This window comes from Podarcis pityusensis (genome assembly GCF_964106645.2).
Source record: "Podarcis pityusensis genome assembly, chromosome: 1".
NCBI classification, from domain to species: Eukaryota; Metazoa; Chordata; class Lepidosauria; order Squamata; family Lacertidae; genus Podarcis; species Podarcis pityusensis.
In genome coordinates this window covers 135,468,541-135,487,680 of record NC_138028.1, presented here as the reverse complement: position 1 = coordinate 135,487,680, position 19,140 = coordinate 135,468,541, and positions in this window count along the sequence as shown.

Here is a 19,140-nt window from a genome sequence, read left to right as displayed (position 1 = left end):
TACGCCGGCTCCCTCGGCCAATAAAGCGAGATGAGTGCCGCAACCCCAGAGTCGGCCACAACTGGATCTAATGGTCAGGGGTCCCTTTACCTTTACCTTTACTGCCACTGCAATGGTGCTCAAAAAGGATCCATACTAGGACTGTGGAACAAGCCCATACCCAAAGGTGTACAAATACTGCAAACTGCTCAGAGTGGCTGGGGAAACCCAGCGAGATGGGTGGGGTATAAATAATAAAATTAGAATTTTTTATTATTAAATTCCCTGTAAGAAACAATAGATTCCATCTGAAGAACGACAGCATGTTCTGGTTAAAAATAATAAGGGTCACACGGGTAACCCTCCCTTCTTGCAAAGTGGTAGTGTTTCAACTGTGCCCACCTAAGATCCCCACTAGTACAAGATCAGAGGTGGCAGAACTCACCATGAACACCTCTCTTGTTCTCTTATGATGGCAGTGGCACCCGCTTGAGAGGGGCCGGAACTGAGTTCTGGTGAGTTCCAGCTGGGGGGAAAAAGCCCTGCTGTTACTCATATCATACTTAAAACATCCAGGAAAAGAAATTCACAATTAGCAACTATGATTGTGAGCATGGCAGGCTGCATGAAGTGTACAGGGCAGGATAAGTTTTAAAAGGTTGCTGCTTGTGGAAAACAAACTGCTTGGGCATGTGGCGATAGGATTCTAGTTGGTTGGTTATGCGGAAACTGATTTTCTATTCATTTCTTTGAAGCCTGACAAGGAATTGGAGAAGCCTGTGCCTGTTTTCCTGGAAGTAAATCCCACCAAACTTAGTTTCCTAGGATTGCACTTTATGCAGAAGGCTGGTTATAGTCCTTTTGTGGAAAGACAAATGTTTGTACCTTAAACAGTGTTTGCTATCTAGAAAGAAGAGACGCAATAGCTTGTGTCATCCTGAAGACTTTCTGCCTAGTTCCTGAGGGAGGAGAACATTACAAGTGCTCAGGGACACTTTCATTTATTTTTACTTCCTTTAGTGAGGGGTTACGTCTTAACACTAGATGCAAATGCTGGGAGTGAATGCTGACAAGCCTTGGAAATGAATATAAGGAATAATTTAAAATTAGCTATATTTAGAGTGTTATTGCATGCATGCATGCTTGTAAGTTGTGTTGATTCACAGGACAGTGCTGGGGATGGTTTGATATTTTACCACATTTCTGTGGCAGTATTTATTTATTAATAATAATACTGTAATAATAAGAATAAGAATAATAAAAACAATGTTTAGAGAACACATTGTGCCAGTTCAGGGGGCTCCCAGATGAGCAGTCCCACCTGGCTCTGCATCTGTACAGATGCTGACATTTGCATCATTAGTGCACACTGACACCTCCCATTCTGGATCAGGGTGAGTTATGAGTAAGGTAAAGGTAAAGGTACCCCTGAGCATTAGGTCCAGTCATGACCGACTCTGGGGTTGCGGCGCTCATCTCGCTTTATTGGCCGAGGGAGCCGGTGTACAGCTTCTGGGTCTTGTGGCCAGCATGACTAAGCAACTTCTGGAGAACAGAGCAGCGCACCGAAACACCGTTTACCTTCCCGCCGGAGTGGTACCTATTTATCTACTTGCACTTTGATGTGCTTTCGAACTGCTAGGTTGGCAGGAGCAGGGACCGAGCAACGGGAGCTCACCCCATTGTGGGGATTCGAACTGCCAACCTTCTGATTGGCAAGTCCTAGGCTCTGTGCTTTAACCCACAGCGCCACTTTGCACAAAATCCAGAGGCATGGCTTCATCTTAACCACTATGATTCTAAAGTTTGGCTATGTTTCTTTTCTTTTAAAATAAAACCCCACATTTCATACTTTATAGTATACCCTATTATTTAAAGTTCCAAGTCCTGCTGGTCTGTACTTTTTAGCATTTGCTGTAAATTTCTGTAAATGCCAATGGATAAAACAATATAAAAATCCATTGACTTGAAAAATAAACACACCTCTGTTCTTTCAAAGGCAGGTGTTTTCCTCCTAATGAATCCAAACAATTTTTCAAATGAAATTATATAGGTTTAAACTTACATCTCTGGTGAGATTTCATGAAGGACAGATGGGGCCATATAACACTATAATTTATTGGTTTAATCAAAATATTAATAATTATGCTTTTTGGTTAACTGAAATGAATACTTGTTGAATTCAGATTAGCAGTGCAGTGCTATACATCTACTTGATTGCAATCTTACACCCACTTACCTGGGAGTAAGTCCCACTGAACTCAGTGAGATTTACTTCTGAGTAAGCATACATAGGGTTTTGCTGCCAGCCATAGTCTTGCTCATGAATGAATTTATTAGTTGTATATATTTACTACAGTTGGTGTTATTAATGTACACTTTATAGTGTATGTATTTAGGATTTTATGTGTTCTTTTAGTGTTATTGAGATGGATATGTTAAAAGTACATGGTTTAAAAATACTACTTTTAAAAATTAAAAAAGGGAGGAGCTCAGAACCACCAAGAGCCACAGAGCAGAAATAAAGTCTTCCCCGCAAAAAGCTGTAAACAAACTGGATCTCAGACAAATCTTTGTTTTGTCTGTCATTGACTATATTTGGGTAGCTTTCCTTAGGGCAGTGCTTTCTTTTTTGTCTGTGAAGGAGGTTATGGTGATCTGCATCCCGAGCCTAAACATATGTAATGTTGGCATAAGATGGTTATAATACCAATATTGTATACTTCATGATATTATACTGATGGGAAAATATCAGCGTGCTTCATTGTAACCACTGGGGATCTGGGAAAGGATTTTCCTTCTATAATGGTGTTTCTCTTGTAAGTTATGTCTGATCTCCAGTTATGGATCATGTTATAATTGAGATGAACATAAGCTACATATTATTTATCCTTCAATCAAACTTTCTATATCTTTAAGGCAAATGTAAATATTTTTAAAGCCCTACTGAGATAATAATACACCTTCTGATCATGGAGACTTGGCTTAATAAGTAAATGTGCATAAAACTAAATACTGGATCAACACATGCATTCACAGTCCCACAAGTCCCAAGGCTTCCCCTCATGCATACATTGTTCCCACATCTCTGAGGGCATGTGCAAAATCTGAGCATGCCCAGCTGAAACAAACCAGTCTGTCTGCTTTGGAAGCACACCTGGCTTGTGACATTTGAATTGGGTTTATGTCCAGTCCCCCCCCCCCCCTCCGAGCCAACAATTTTATTAGAGAAGTTGATGCTGAAACTTAGTCCATTGTAGCAAGTTCACAGCCAGTTGCTGTGTGAGAACATCTTTGGTGAAGAGCCAATGTAGTTACAGCTGGGTCTGATCACAAGAACCCAGTCAATTAAGAGATTTTCAAAGAATTCTAGTGAATGTGTGGTAATTGAAGGTCTTTTCAAAATACATTTGTTTTAGGAAGCACTGGATGAATCTAGGAATATTGGATCTACTGGATGTGTGTTCCTTTAGCAGAGGAACTGGAAACCAGGAAAAGGAGGAATTTTTTGTTCATCATTATCAGCTCTTGCTCTTTCCCTAAGACCAAAAACTCAATTTTTGTATGCTGGGGTTGGTCACACACACAAGCTCCATAAAAACCAAACTCAGCTATGTTTGCCCATAAGAAAAAGCTCCCAATTCAAAATGCCACATAATAAAGGTACGGCACGTCGCAGCACTCAGATCTGACACTTGGCTGTGTACACAAATGGAGGCGCACATCAAAGTGTTGCTGTGTGTCTCTGGTGTGTGCCTGCAGCTGTTAAAGGCAGGAGTCCCTGCTCTTACTTCAAGTGCATTTTATAATATTAAAAAGTGCAGTTAGCCTCCATTCAAGTCCGTGGAGTGCGTCTTCTGCACGCTGCTGAGTGCCAAATTTAGCCTGAGCAGAGGTCTGCGGGGGCAATTGAAGCAGACTGACCTTTACTGCAATCTGAGCGGTTTAGAGAATCTTTGACTGAGAATCCAAATGAGCTCCAGCCGTAGCTCTGGCCTGTCTTATGCGCTCTCACCCAGCACTGCCCCCTCCCAAAAACTTGTAAGAGTGCAGAATAAACTACACTGGAAGGCTGTGTTAAGTTCCTCTTTCAGTAAGTGCTTGCAAGAAGCAATGGCATGATCTTGGCTGCATTTATGTCTAAATGGTGGGGAGCAGTAGATTTTAAGAATACATTAGGTGCTTGTTTTCCTCAAAGTAATTAAAATAATTTAAAGTGTTGTCAACAAAAGATGGGTACCATGTGTGCGTGTGTGTGTGTGAAACAGAGATGAGTACTTTGGCTTTAGAGTGGTCAGATGCAAAAGAGAGCATCTTTAATAGTTGTGCAGAATAGCATTTTCGACTTGCATGACAGGCTGCATCTTCTGAAATCCCTTCTTTTACACAATTACTGGTGCAGAAGCCTTGACCTCTTTTGCATCTGACCAGCCAGCATGGCAACTGTCCTCGGAGCCCATTGAATTCAGTATAACAATTGTTGATCAGGTCCCAGAGCCAGTGAGCTGTCTAGCGATAAAGGTGCTCTTGAGAAAAATAAGACGGGGTCTGCTAACATGGAACTGCAACATCCCCTCCCTCACCCGCACATTTTGGCATTTCTGACTTCAGCTCTAATGGTATCCTTCCACCTCTGGTTAGTCGGGTGATGTTAGCCTAACAAGTCAGCCAGGCTATTTGGTTGGCTATTTTCATAGCAAGAAGCTCTATGGAACACACGAACCTGTCCATGCCCTTACATGCACTAATGTCATCTTTGGAGGTCCTCCTCTGGCGCCCCTGCTGTCCAAGGCAAGGTACAGATGAGGTCTCTATATGTGGGGTAAGGTCTTTAGGGCTGCTTTCCAGTGTTATAGGTAAAATCTAAAAGGTAAAGTCCAGTTAAAGGCGTCTATGGGGTGTGGCGCTCATCACGCTTTTCAGGCTGAGGGAGCAGGTGTTTGTCCACAGACAGTTTTTCCAGGTCATGTGGCCAGCATGTCTAATCTACTTCTGGTGCAATGGGACACCGTGATGAGTGCCAGAGCACACGGAAATGAAGTGGTACTTATTTATCTACTTGCACTGGTGTGTTTTTGAACTGCTAGGTTGGCAGAAGTTGGACAGAGCAATGGGAGCTCACCCTGTCGTGGGGATTTGAACTGCCGATCGGCAAGCCCAAGTGGCTCAGTGGTTTACACCAGCCCCTGGTGTTATACGCTGCCCAGGGAGACACACAAGGCAGCTACGTCTATCTATTTTCATCTCCAGGCAAATCCCTTATGTTTTCCTGGGTCCTTAAGCCATTGCTGATATTAGTTTTACCTCCCCATGTTATTCTTGCATTGCTTTTATTTGTTTTTAAATGTTATCTTTCATTTTCTCCCAGGTAAGTGTGTACAGAATTGCAGCCTTAATTGTCTGCTTGTTTTGTTCCCAACCCAAAGGCAAAAGCTTGCACGATCTGCCACTAGAGGGCAGTGCTAAGCAGCTAAATTTGCATAGTTATTTCAGTACTGTACATAATAAAGTCTTTCTGAATTTGATTAGTGTTACTATTTTATCATTTTGAACAAGACTGTTTCACATAGAAGCTATAAATCCATAAGGAAAAAAGCTGCATGACAGTTTATCATGTAGTATCAAGTTTAGCTATGAAAATGAAATTGCCCAAATAAATATCAAATTATCCCAGGAATATGGAACCACCTCTGTGCTCTGAAGCAGTGTATTTGAATACCGGTTGTTGCTGGACAAACAACAGGGAGAGTTTTTGCCTTCACGTCCTGTGCTTGGGCTGCTTATAAGCATCTGGTTGGTCACCCTTGAGAACAGGGTTGCTGGAGTGGAGACCTTGATTGATCTGGCAGAGCTCTTTAAATGCTCTTAAATGTCAGAATTGGATGCTATCAAAATTTTTCTTAATGAGGCTGCAACAGGTTTGAATCTAATCTCAGCACGTCTATCATGCTCTGAAAATACACAGCATGCCTGAAGGATCATGTAACTCATTTTACACCACGTAATCCATGATTTTTTACAGTCTTGCTCTGATATGTGGTTGATATGGCATCCTGGACTAACATTACTATCCAGAATATTTGTACAATCAAAGACGGTGTACTTTTTCAACTATTGTGTGTTAATTAATTCCTACTTCATGTAATTTCATGGAAGGGCTCCCTCCTCCAAAACAAAGAGCCCACAAATTGAGCAGCAGCCAATTGGCCTATGCTGCAAAACCTATTTCAGTTAACTATATACTTTAGAAGATTTTGCAACAATCTTTTAAAATAGAATAAATGACTCGGATTAAGGAATTGAGGAGATGCTTATCAAATCTGCAGATGACATGAAACTGGGAGGGGTTGCTAATGCTGCAAAAGACAGAATCAAAATTCAAAATGGCCATAACAGATTGGAGAATTGGGTGAAAGCTAACAAAATGAATTTCAATAGGATAAATGTAAGGTTCTGCACTTGGGCAGAAAGAACCAGATGCAGAAATATAGGATGGGGGACACCTGGCTTACTAGCAGTACATGTGAAAAGGATCTATGGGTGAAGCAGCAGCAAAAAAGTGAATTGTATTCTAGGCTGCATCAACAGAAGTCTAGTGTCCAGATCAAGGAAAGTAGTAGTACCACTCTGTTCTGCCTTGGTCACACATCCACACATGGAATATAGTGTCCAATTTTGGGCCCCACAATTTAAAAAGGATGTTGACAAGCTGGAATTTGTGCAGAAGAGGGCAACCAAGATGATCAAGGGACTAGAAACCAAGCCTGATGAGGAATGGTTGAAGGAGCTAGGTATGTTTAGCCTGGAAAAGAGGAGATTGAGAGGAGATATGAGAGCCATCTTCAAATATCTCAAGGGTTGACACATGGAAGATGGAGCAAGCTTGTTTTCGTCTGCTGTGGTAGGTAGGACTCAAACCAATGGCTTCAAGTTACAAGAAAGGAGATACAGAAAAACCTTTTGACAGCAAGAGCTGTTTGACAGTGGAACAATCTCCCTCAGGATCTGCCATGGATGCTTTAGCCGATATTCCTGCATTGTAGGGGGTTGGACTAGATGACCCTTGGTCCCCTTCCAAGTCTAAGATTCTATATAAAAAAGAATGATTGGAGCTTTTGCAACATTTTGAAACAACCAGTGCTTTCATAAGTGATAATACACATGTACACCAAGTTTTCTTTTCAAAAAGAAAACTTGGTGTACATGTGTATTATCACTTATGAAAGCACTGGTTGTTGTCTAATAGGAAACTCTTGATGTCTAATTCCAGTGGATTTTAATAGAAACTGGGTCTTCAAATCAATCTTGAGTATGTGTTTATTGTTGTTATTTCATTTCAATGTAATAGCTTATGTTTGCTGTGGTGAGAACTTAACGGCTGGTGTCAAGCAGAAAAATCCTTTGAAGCAGCATCTCTTAATCCCATTTTATCCAGGACAAGCGGGCTGTCAAATCTGTAGAGAGAGGGGGGAGGGATAGTAAATCTAGTGAAGAAAATGCACAATGACTCAAATGTGCACAAGACATTAGCAAGTCATACTTCCATCTCTTTGGAAAAAGTAATTCCATTATTTATGTCCCTCTTGAGCAAAACAGTTAGCTAAGAGTGCAATGAAAACACGTGCACTTCTGGGCAAAGTATTTTAATTCATAAAGATAGGAATGTATTGAATTGTTATCTCACAATTACTTTCCCCAATGCTACCATATGTTTGATGGAACTAATTGAATTAAAAGACTTAATTAATGTGCAGTACGCTTTCCTTTTAATTAAGCAACTCAGTGTGTTAGTGACAGTTTGGTCAGGAGGAGCTATTTTGATTTACACAGAGACTGAACATTTCAGGCCTGCTTCCCTCTTTTCAGTGAGAGTCTGCTTTTTACATACTGACTGACTGATATCAATAAAGGAACAGCTAGGAAAGCTGGTGTTGCACAATGGCTTACTGGCTGAGCCATCAACAAGGAAGATCCTCAATGAGAGAATCGGTCGACTTTAGGAACACCTTTATCTCTCCTCACCCACCCTGAATGGTGAGAGAACATATGTGAAGTTAACACTGAAAAATGTGACATAGAAACTAAGCATTGTTATTAATAAATGCAAACAGTGATGGTAAGTGGTTAATATCAGGCATAAATTAAGCACAGTTAATGCACAATGCCTGCACAATGCCTGCGCAGATTTGGGATTTAAACAGCCTGTGCTTGTGCAGGTTTGCTGCCTTTAAAGTCTGTTTTTGCTAGGAAGGATCTAAGCATATGCTAAACTCTTCAGTAAAAACCATTTGATCTTATAGTCACTTGGCTTTGCTTCGTCATATCCATAATTGTAATCTTTGAGTAGTTTATAGTCATTCTCAGAACTTAGCATACTCCTTTCCAAAGCGAGCTCACACTGCCACCAACACTTTAATATATTTAATTTAATATTCATTTAGCATCTACAGTATGGATAGGTTAAGTTTTGCCTTGAATAGCAATCTCATAACACAGAAAGGACATCAGAGAAGAATTGTTGTTGATGAAGATGATTTTATATAGCACTTATTTAGTTTTCAAAATGTCACCAATGAGTAAATGGCTATTATTCTTCCCATAGTATCCATAGGGTCACCTACTAATTTTATAAAGGCATAATTTGAACCTGCAATGTTAAAGTCTGTTACAGGCTAGACAAATGGCCAACCAACAACCCTCCCCACAGAAAAATAGAAAAGACAGATGGGGGGAAAGGAAAAGGAAAACAAAAGTAAAAAACAGAGAGGAAGGAAGAGGTAATGAATTGATGAGTAGAAGGTGGCTCTAATATATTCTTTGTGTAAGCTTATGAAAATCTAAAGAAAACTTTATTCAATTTTTTTCCTGTTCATTTTTTATCTTTTCCTCTTTCATCCATTTCTTTTAACGAAAAAACCTAACTTCTTATTAAGCTGAATGTGCTCAAGGGTTTGATTACTACTGCATTCAGCACAGTTTTCCCCCACTGCACAAAATTTGTCCAGCTACATACTTGAATAAACTATGTCAGACATCCTGATTCATTACACATAAAATTTTATCCACCTGTCTAGCCAGCTAGCTACCATTTCATTTCCACATTTATTATATAGATGTATAATAAATAATTATATAATTAAATTCAGGGTACTGGTTGAATTGTGGCAATTTGCTTTTGTTGATTTAAACTTCAGCACATTTCTATGACTTTCACAGTTTCTAGTGGTTTTCTTAAGTTATTAAGTTGTTGATCTGGGTTTGTTTGTTTTTCTTTTTTATAGGCTTATGCGGTTACAAAACAGATAAAACGTCTCCGTGCTTTAGGGACCAGTGTAAGAGTAGGAAACAATTATTCAGTCAGGGAAGCCCATGATTTACAAGTTTTCTTTGCTATATTGCAAACTGAATAGTTACCAAATAAGCAAGATCTAGAAAATGTTAAAGCACAAGGACATATTAAGCAATATAGTATTTTTAAAGGGACCTGTCTAAAATGGCCACAAAACTATTTACACCGAGCATGAATCACAAAAAAGATTGACTATCTTTTCAGACCTGACCAGTCTGTAAACAAGGGAGAATACTATGTTATTGCAATTTGGTTTAGATACTATTGTTTTACTGGTTTCATTTTTTTGCAATGAAAGCCAGATTTTAATATAGTATTAGAAAAAAAGAAAAAAAAAGAAACAAATTTTAAAAATGAAACAAAGCAAATTCTGTACACTTACCACTTGTGTTCCAGATTGCATTCTGATGGCCTTTATATCCGTTTTTCATGCATTTCTGCACGTAGGATTTGGGGTCAGATCCTGAAGTCAGGATATCACTAAGCAATGCGATGTATGCTATGGCCAGTCTGAGAGTGTCAATTTTGGAGAGACGCTTTTCATAAGGGAAGGTTGGGACATGGCCTCTAAGTTCATCAAAAGCAGAGTTGATGCTGAGCATCCTTTTTCTTTCCCTAATGTTGGCAGCGTGTCTCTGTGTCTTGTAAGGGTGAGCAGGAATGAATCGGTGATATTTAAACTGCAGGTCACTATCATCAGATTGAACCAACAAGGAGCTGTCCAATTCAGCACCACCCTCAAACTGCCGAATCTGCCCACCTGGGTCTGGGAGTGGTATTTGCACATCAGGAAACAATGACTGACAAGAGAAAGGTGGCCAAGAAGACCCTTCACCTGTTGGAGTAGAACGGTCAAGTAGAAAATGATCTGGCTGAGAGGAGAGTTGATCAGTAGAATCCACATTGACCCAGAATTGAAAATCTGATACTGAATCTTCTTCAAAATTAAAACAAGACAATTCCATTATGTTTGCCTTTGAATTGTACTTAATCCAGTTGAAAACTAACAAACTGATTGCAGGTGAAAACTAGGAAAAATTATCTGGTGGTCTAACTCTTGGCTTGACAAAATCTCAAGAATCAGAATAACATCAGCTTGTTATTGCTGCAAACACCTATAAAATTTTAATCCAGAGCTAGACAGAATTGAAGCTTTAAATACTTGAACCCTTCAAAAGAAACGGCTCTTGTTCTATTATCTCTTGGCTGTCCTGTGATAACAAACAACTACTTTCTATTGACTTCCAGATTGAAAACCCATTGATGTCATTCCCAAGTTTCTCTGCAAGATCATTCGCCTTACTCTTTGCCTACTATTTGTGGAACATACTCTAAAAACACTTGTTTTTGTAGAAAGAGAAAAGAGAATAAAGTGCTTCTTTTTATCCTTTTAAAGAGGTTAACAGAATGTTGTGCAGCTGATTGAAAAAGAACAGAATTTATCCCATTATAATGGTGTCATAAACATATGATGCTGCCCCTTTGATGCAACAAGACCACTTGGATCCTCTGATTTTCATTTTTAAATAAGGAACAAGTGAAGTGAGTGGGAAGAAGGATCAATGCAAACCTGCTGTGTTTTTTTAAAAAAATAATATTTATTACTTTTCCAACAATTTAAACACTACAAAAACAATACAATACAATACAAAAACACTACATAACATTGACATTAAACACATTAAACTAACAAAACAAAAACAATAAAATAAATCAAACAATTTCATTATCCCATCTTTCATTCACTTATTTCCACGACCTCCTCACACCTCCCTTTTTGTATTCCACTTCTGTTGTTTCAGGAATTCCTTTCCATCTTCCTCTGTTTTCTATCCTATAATTATCTTAACTCATTCTAACCTTATTTTTTCCTTTAATACTCTATTAATCTATTTATACTTAATTCCTTATAACATTTCTACTAAAGCCATATAACTTCATTCCAACATTTTTCTAACATTCATTAATTTTACAGTATTTCTGTAAATAGTCTTTAAACTTTTTCCAGTCTTCTTCCACTGACTCTTCTCCCTGGTCTCGGATTCTGCCAGTCATTTCCGCCAGTTCCATATAGTCCATCAACTTCATCTGCCATTCTTCCCGGGTGGGTAAATCTTGTGTCTTCCAATATTTCGCGATGAGTATCCTTGCTGCTGTTGTTGCATACATAAAAAAAGTTCTATCCTTCTTTGGCACCAATTGGCCGACCATGCCCAGGAGAAAGGCCTCTGGTTTCTTCAGGAAGGTATATTTAAATACCTTTTTCATTTCATTATAAATCATCTCCCAGCAAACCTGCTGTGTTGAACTGGAATACAAATATCCGATACTGTTGCAATCTCATAATAGCTAGTTAAACCAATACGGTTTTATTTTAGTCTATGTTTTAAAAAATTACATAACATTTTCTAAAAGTCTGGAATTCTGAACTGAAGTAGCAGATTTCATTTTTTTTTAAATGATATTTATTGAAAATTTTTAAAATTACAGAAAAAGACAAAGCAGAGAAAGAAAGAAGAAAAAACGGAAAAGAGAAAAAAAGAAAAAGAAAAAACAAACCACATCCAACAATACAAATCCAAAAAACAAAAATACACCACAAACAGATAAAAATAAAACCAACATTCTCAAATCTTCAGCTTTCATTACCTTCTTTCTTTGACTTGCTCCTCCTCCCTTTTTTTGTATCCCAGTTAATAATTATCACAGCAAATCCTTTCCATATTTCATAATATTCTGTCATTACATTACCTTAATCTATTTTCATCTTATCTTATAAAAAACCTTAAAACTTAAAACTTAAATCTTATTTTTACCCACTTCTCATAACCATAATATTCTTGCCTAATTCTTTAAACATTTTTGCTAGAGCCAAGTAGTTTCGTTCCAACATTTTTCTAACAGTCATCAATTTTATAAAACAATCCTAGTGATAAAAAAAAGAAAGAAATAGAAACAATCCAATCTTCATCCAGCGTCCCTTCCTCCTGGTCCCGGGTTTTGTCAGTCCTTTTTATCCCATCGATCTAGCGCATTAACCTGGTAACCTTATATCCGAGGCCCTTAAGTCCCTTCCATGTCCCTTCCGCAGCTCTTCTTCATATTCACCTTTCACTCGTGGGAACTCCAACTTGGTAATGTTTTTGACCCTTTTCAACAAATCAGCCCCTTTTCCATAGTCCAGACTAAACTCCATGTAGTATTTAAAAACATGTTTCAGAATCCCTCCAAAATTGAGAGCCCCCACAGCTCCAAACATCTCACGGCCCATTGCCAGACTCGGAAAGTCCAAACATCCCTGCATAGAGGGGTCTATCCAACCCCCCATTTCCAAATCAGTCCAAACTTTATCTTTCCTAATCTGGCTTTTTCCAAGTTCATTTGTCAAATCCAAAAGCTCATGTTCCTGCTGGGCCGCAGCTCCCTCCATCGCTGGTGCCCAAGATTCTGCAACATCCTCTTCTCTCATCTGTTCTGTCAGGGCACACTCCTGATTTAATTCCTGGGTGGGCTCCATATAGTTTCCCACTACCTGTTCAAAAATTCTGGCCGCATTAGTCATCAAATCCGTCTTCTCAGTTAACTGTTCCAGTAGAGCATTTATTTTACAGAGAGCACACAACAGAGCTTCTGAATACATTGTCCTACAAGGTCACAAGCCTTTTCCCACGATTGTAATCTGTGACAGCTGCAAGCTCCCTGGAATTAGTTACAGTTTCCCAGTCTCCCTCTAGGGGGAAAACTTCTAATTGTTCTTGCAACAAAGTTTCTTTTTTGAGATATTTTGTCAATATTTGTTCCTTTAAAATGCGAAAGGAAACAGTGGAATCACTATGTTTCTCTTCTTTTAGCTATCTGTCAAAAAACGTTTGTCTCTGGTCAATGAGCTTCAAACGTCAGTCCTGACACCCCGCTCCAGGATCAGGACGGTGGAAAGTTACTTTACTTTAAACTCACTTCTGCAAATTTAAACAGTCCGAAAAAGATCCCCCTTCTTCTCCTGCTGCCGAAGGGGGGTTCGAGGATTTTAAATGATGAAAGCCGATCCTTTAGAAGCGATTTTCTGAGCTCTAGTTTACGTTGTCTTTGCTTTGTTCTGTCTACAAAGAAACGGAAGGCTGACTTCCTGTTTAGACCTTCCCGTTTCAGTACCAAATTGAAGTAAATTTTTAAATCCAATTCCTTTCTGCTCGCAAGTCCTTATTTAAAGTCCAATTGTTCAAAGTTTAAGTACTCATGGGTGCTTATTTTAGAAGCCAAATTGTCCCAGGAAAAAGGCAGCGCTCTCCGGCAACAGCTATGCGGCTTCGCTCCACGGAAATAGCAGTTGACTCACAGCACCGCGCCACTTCCCCCTCTTCACTTCGGAGCCCGTTAGTGGGTTCCTTTGCGGGTTGGGGGGGCGCTAAGGGTGCCCGCCAAGTCCCATGGTCACAGGCTTCATCCACCTGTGATTTTTAAAAGGGTCCCCGCTTCACCGTAGCGGAAAAGACCCGTTTCGCGCGGAGCTAGTCCCTCCAGTTCAGAGGGAGTCTGCCATTGCCGATGGCGCCACCCCGGAAGTCCGAAGTAGCAGATTTCATCACAATATCCACTGATCTAGTCTAGATAGTATAAAGTACAGATACGTTAGCACAGAAATTATCTAATTAAGTCAAAATAGGCCACTGTTTAAGGTTAAGTGGGTTGTGGATAAAAAGAACAAGCCAAGCAAGGCTCATTTGGAACGCTACATCCCTGCACAGAGAACAAAGCCTATATATAAAAAGAGCCATGTTAATCTGCATCCTAACCATGGTTCCTTCTATTGGCTTTAAAGCTTGTAAAGTCTTAAGGTGAGTTGACCCGCCAGAGGTTGCTGAACTCCCATCATTCTTGGTCATTGGTCATGCTTGCTAGAGCTGATGAGTATTGCAGTTTAGAAATACCTGAAGGGCCAAAGCTTCCCTACTCCTGACTCCTCTAAAGGTAATCCGGAGAAGGCCTACCTTTGTTTCCAAACAAGTCTCTTTTCCTTGCCAGTCTACTGTTGTCAACTTCTCCTGCACTAGTTACAGAGAGACCAGACTCCTGCAATGCCCCTTGTATGGGACTGCGTTTAAAAACAGTTCAGAATATGGCCTCCAACTGAAGCAAGGGGTGCTGGAAGGGAGCTGGGCAACTGGAACATAAAGAGTCACCCAGATTCTACCAGTTCTTCTATTATGTTCAAGGAAAACTGAAGTGCCCAGCAGTGAAGTAGAAGACGTGCTAAAGGGAATAAGAGCTTCTATAGGGAGAGGGAGTGAACAGCAAGAGACACCCGAGGCGCCTACTGAAGTCATTCTTTATGTCTAGATGACACCCAAGGATTCTCTTTAATTTAAAGGCATGTCTGTATGAAAAAGACCACCCTGCAGCAGGAACTGTTTGGATTATTAAAGCAATGATCCACCTCAAGTTAAACATAATACTTGATATTTAGAGGATACATCATTTTCTACATCTACATTAAAAAAAATATTTGTGAGTGGGTAATTTGATCTGTAACAGGAAAATTTCAGGAACATCTTCTTGCATAGACTCTACTAACTCACAGCTGGTTACTAGAGACCCTACTTCATGTACCTCCACCATCTGATATGCTGTGGGAATTTACAGGAGGCGGGGGCTTCTTGGGGATAATGCTAACGGAGCTGTTTTCTGGAGGAGGTTTGTGTGACTTTCATTTTATGATTAGATGGCATGTTAGGACAATTGTGCTTTATAGAGCCTTCAGGCTGAGTGCTTAGCTGTTACTGATGCTTCATATATCCAGGGTGTTGCAAGGGGTGTGTGGTCTGCCCCGGGTGTCATGCCGAGGTGTGTGTGACAAAATCCCCCCGGGCGGATTGGCGTGGCGGCGCTTACATCCCCGGCGGGTGGATTTTCGCGATTGGAGCAATAGCTGCCACGAAAATCCACCTGCTGAGTGTGCAAACATGCCCAGTGGGCGGCGCTGGCTGCTGGGGATGCACCACCTGGCAGGTGGAGTGTGCATCCCTGGCGGGCAGCGCCGCACACCAGGCGTATTTGTGCGATCAGCGAGCAGCACAGGTACCCCTGGGAGAATTGGGCGCCACCGATGGCACCCACGGGAGGATCGGCACACCCCCTGGGCAGATCACCCCGCCCCCCCCCCAGTGCATGTCCTATTTGCCGCTCTGGGTGCCTGAGCGGATTCCTCCACCATGGCATATATCTACATCCAGTGCTTTTTTTCTTTAAAAAAATGTTTAGGGTTACTCTCATTTTGACTGAAGAAAATCACCCTTTTATAGTTCAAATCAGGAAAAATAGATACAGTAAATGGACAAAAGTACAAAGATTCACAAAATGTTTAGGGGTATGCGTACCCCTGCGTACCCCCACAGAAAAAAGCACTGGTTATATCAGTACAGAAAGGTACCATGCAATCGGTTGTAATATAATTATATATTTAATAAAATAATTTTTATACCAGTACTACACCTTGTTATTACAACTTGATGTATTAGAGAACAGATCAAAATAACTATGAAAAGTAATTTACAGTATTTGCCAGGAAACTATTTTTACTCAATTATTGCTTTTGCTCATTTACCAAATGTTGTTTTTTTAGATGCAGTAAAGAATAAAGAAGGCAAAACCAAATCTAACATGATCACTTGCAGAAAAAACGTAAGATTTAATACATATTCTTACATTCTTAATTGACTGGTGGATCCTATAGCTAAATCTACATATCAATAGTATTCTTCTTTTTGTTATACATTACCTGTTGCTTGATTTTTCAATTTGAAATTGCAATGGACCAGATTCCGGATGGTTGTCAGGAAAATCATCCTGTGAGCACAAAATTGGACAATGGAACAGTTTTCATGGATGTCCTCTCTGAAGGAACTGCAAAAAATCTCTTTGGGATGGGTGATTTAGGTGCAGGGAATCTTGCTAGTTGCACTCAGTAGTTTTTGTGATTTAATGACAAAGACACTGAAAGCTCTTCTCAAGAAATATTAGCTAAATTTAACTCAGTTCTCCTGGGAATGTTTTGCTCATACATACATTCTATGTGTCATTTCACTGAGCTCAGTAGAATGAGTTGCCTGAATCAGCAGTGCTAATTTAGGGAAACAATTTGCTTGTTTTTCTGGGCAGGAATCCATTCCTAAACCATGCTCTCACCAAGTGCTTGATTATTTAGCCATTTGGGAAGGTTAATGTAAACCTACTATCTCATGGTATATAGTATGTATCTATGATCTTCTCAGTAATACCATCTTTAGAAGATGTAGTAAGTTCATTCACCTGCAGAAAGAAAATAGCACTTGTCAGGGGTTCAGGGACAGAGGCACAGGGTAGGCAGGAGATGGAGAGCGATGGGGATGAATCCCAAGACAGCGAGGAAGAGGATGACAATGACTCAAGAGATTCCATGAGTCTTTCCAGCGAATCAGAGGATTCCCAGAAGGGGGCGCCGGTGGTCAAGGCCAGGGGAGCCCCAGGGGGAACGTGTCAGGAGCAGGGGGCCAGCGGGGGATCCCAAAGTGGCAGCTGGGGGTCAGGACCAGCCTCCCAGCCAGAGTGCAGCGAAGGGGGTGGAGGTTCCAGTGTATCAGGGGAAGCAGCTCCGGCAGCAGAGAAGGGAGGGAGGTCGGAGCAAGCCACCCTCCCGGAAGGGGAGGGGAGTAGTGAAGGGAGTAGTGTAGCTGTCAAAAGGAAGGTTAGAGGTTGGGCGCGCGCGCCAAGTTCAAATGTGGAGGCGCGCGGAAGTACAGGGAGCCCGGAGGAGGGGCCAGGTCCCAAAGCCCGCAGGAGGGGGCAAGAGCAATCTGGGGATTCCGCGTCAGGGGAATCCAGGAGGGGCGAAACCCCAGTGGGCAGGAAGACCCTGCGGAAAAGGAAAGAGAGGAAGAGGTGGAGCAGCGCAAGCCTCTTAAACTGGTGCAGGGGAGGGACTGACTCAGAGGGGACTTCAACGGTCTAAGCGTAACAGACGTGGGGCTGCGCGCCTCGGATGTGAAGCAAACAATGAACTCCAATAAACACTTTTGTATATAAGAAGAAATTGGCGTCGGTCTTTTGTGAGCTGAGACCTGAGGCAGCCTTGACAGCACTGATTATATATGCATCATTATATGCTTAAATCCATAGCTTGCCCTGGTTTGGTGGTCTGACCAGATAGCTACATTTCATCTTACTTGGTAACACCACAACCATATGAGGCAGGTCACTGTCATTACTTAGGCAGTTTGAGAAGAGAGGTTTGCAAATAACAAACAGTTCAAAGCCAGTCAGCAGGTTCATGGCTGAACTAGCGTGAGAAGCAGAATCTCCTAGAATCACAGCATTCTAGACTATGAGTGTGTCCACACTAGAGCATTAATACATATATGTGTCACTGTTTCCATGTGCGTCTTCATCCACAACAGTGCCGGATTTATGTATAAGCTAAACAAGCTAGAGCTCTGGGCCCCACTCTCTTGGAGCCCCCCCAAAAAAAATTAAAGGGGAAAAAACACTGGATCTACATTTCCAAAATATAAGATTAAAAAACAAATGAAATAAAACCTACATACAGCAACAGTGTTTCGTGTTGTGTAGGCTCCTATGATGTAAGTCATGGGCCCCGTCTGCTAGCCTGCTCCCTAAATATCACTGGTTTGCTCATTTCTATATATAGGGTGCTGACATTCTGCATGGACTGGTTGCAGGGCAATATGTAGCAGGCAGCTGCAGACTGCAGTGCAGCACAGTTGAATGTAGGTCAAGCTGTTGTACCTGTTATCTAATACTAAAGAGTGCTTGTAGACTGGTGATCAGGCAGCATAGACTAAGGGTATGAGTCTTATGCCTACTGATTGATTTCATGTACAGTGGTACCTCGGGTTAAGTACTTAATTCGTTCCAGAGGTCTGTACTTAACCTGAAACTGTTCTTAACCTGAAGCACCACTTTAGCTAATGGAGCCTCCTGCTGCTGCCACGCCGCCGGAGCACAATTTCTGTTCTCATCCTCAAGCAAAGTTCTTAACCTGAAGCAATATTTCTGGTTTAGCGGAGTCTGTAACCTGAAGTGTATGTAACCCGAGGTACCACTGTAATACATAATTTATTTATTTTGATCCCATTATAAAATTACTTTAGAAAAATATTCATCTTTATTATTTAGTAGACTTATATTATTATTTACTAGTACAGTTCCCTGTTACCCCCACTTGCTACTATAATACCATATATAAATATTATATTAAATATTTTACTTACAGTTTCTAAAATGTCAACCAGAAGTTACAAAAGTAGAGCTCAAAAGAGGAAGGAGAACAGAAAGCTGAGGAAGAGCTTAGCAAATTACCAAAATTAGATAGCTTCTTTACAAAGACAAGACAGAAACCTATTAGATCCACAAATTACCATATAGCATATATTCAACACAAAAAACAGCAACAATTTGTTGTTGACGAAGGACAGCTGGACATATAAAGGGCCCATTACCTTATATATCGCCCTTTATCATAAGATCTCAGGGTGGTTCACATGAAATACTGCTTTCTTTCCTCCCCATTTTCCTTCCCACCCTTGAACCTGCAAGGGCAGTATTTTGCTTTTGTTTTTAATACAGTCATTTTTTTGCAGGAGCAGTTCTACACAAAAGAGCTGCTTAAAAAATGAGTACACAAACGCCCTCGGCAACAACTGGTAGAAAGAGACGTGTTGCAGCTATTCGCTTGGGCTGAAGACAACAAAATGAAGGTAGAGCTTTGGTGATAGACAGCACCCAGCAAAAATGTCACCTCACAAGTTAAAAATAAAAAG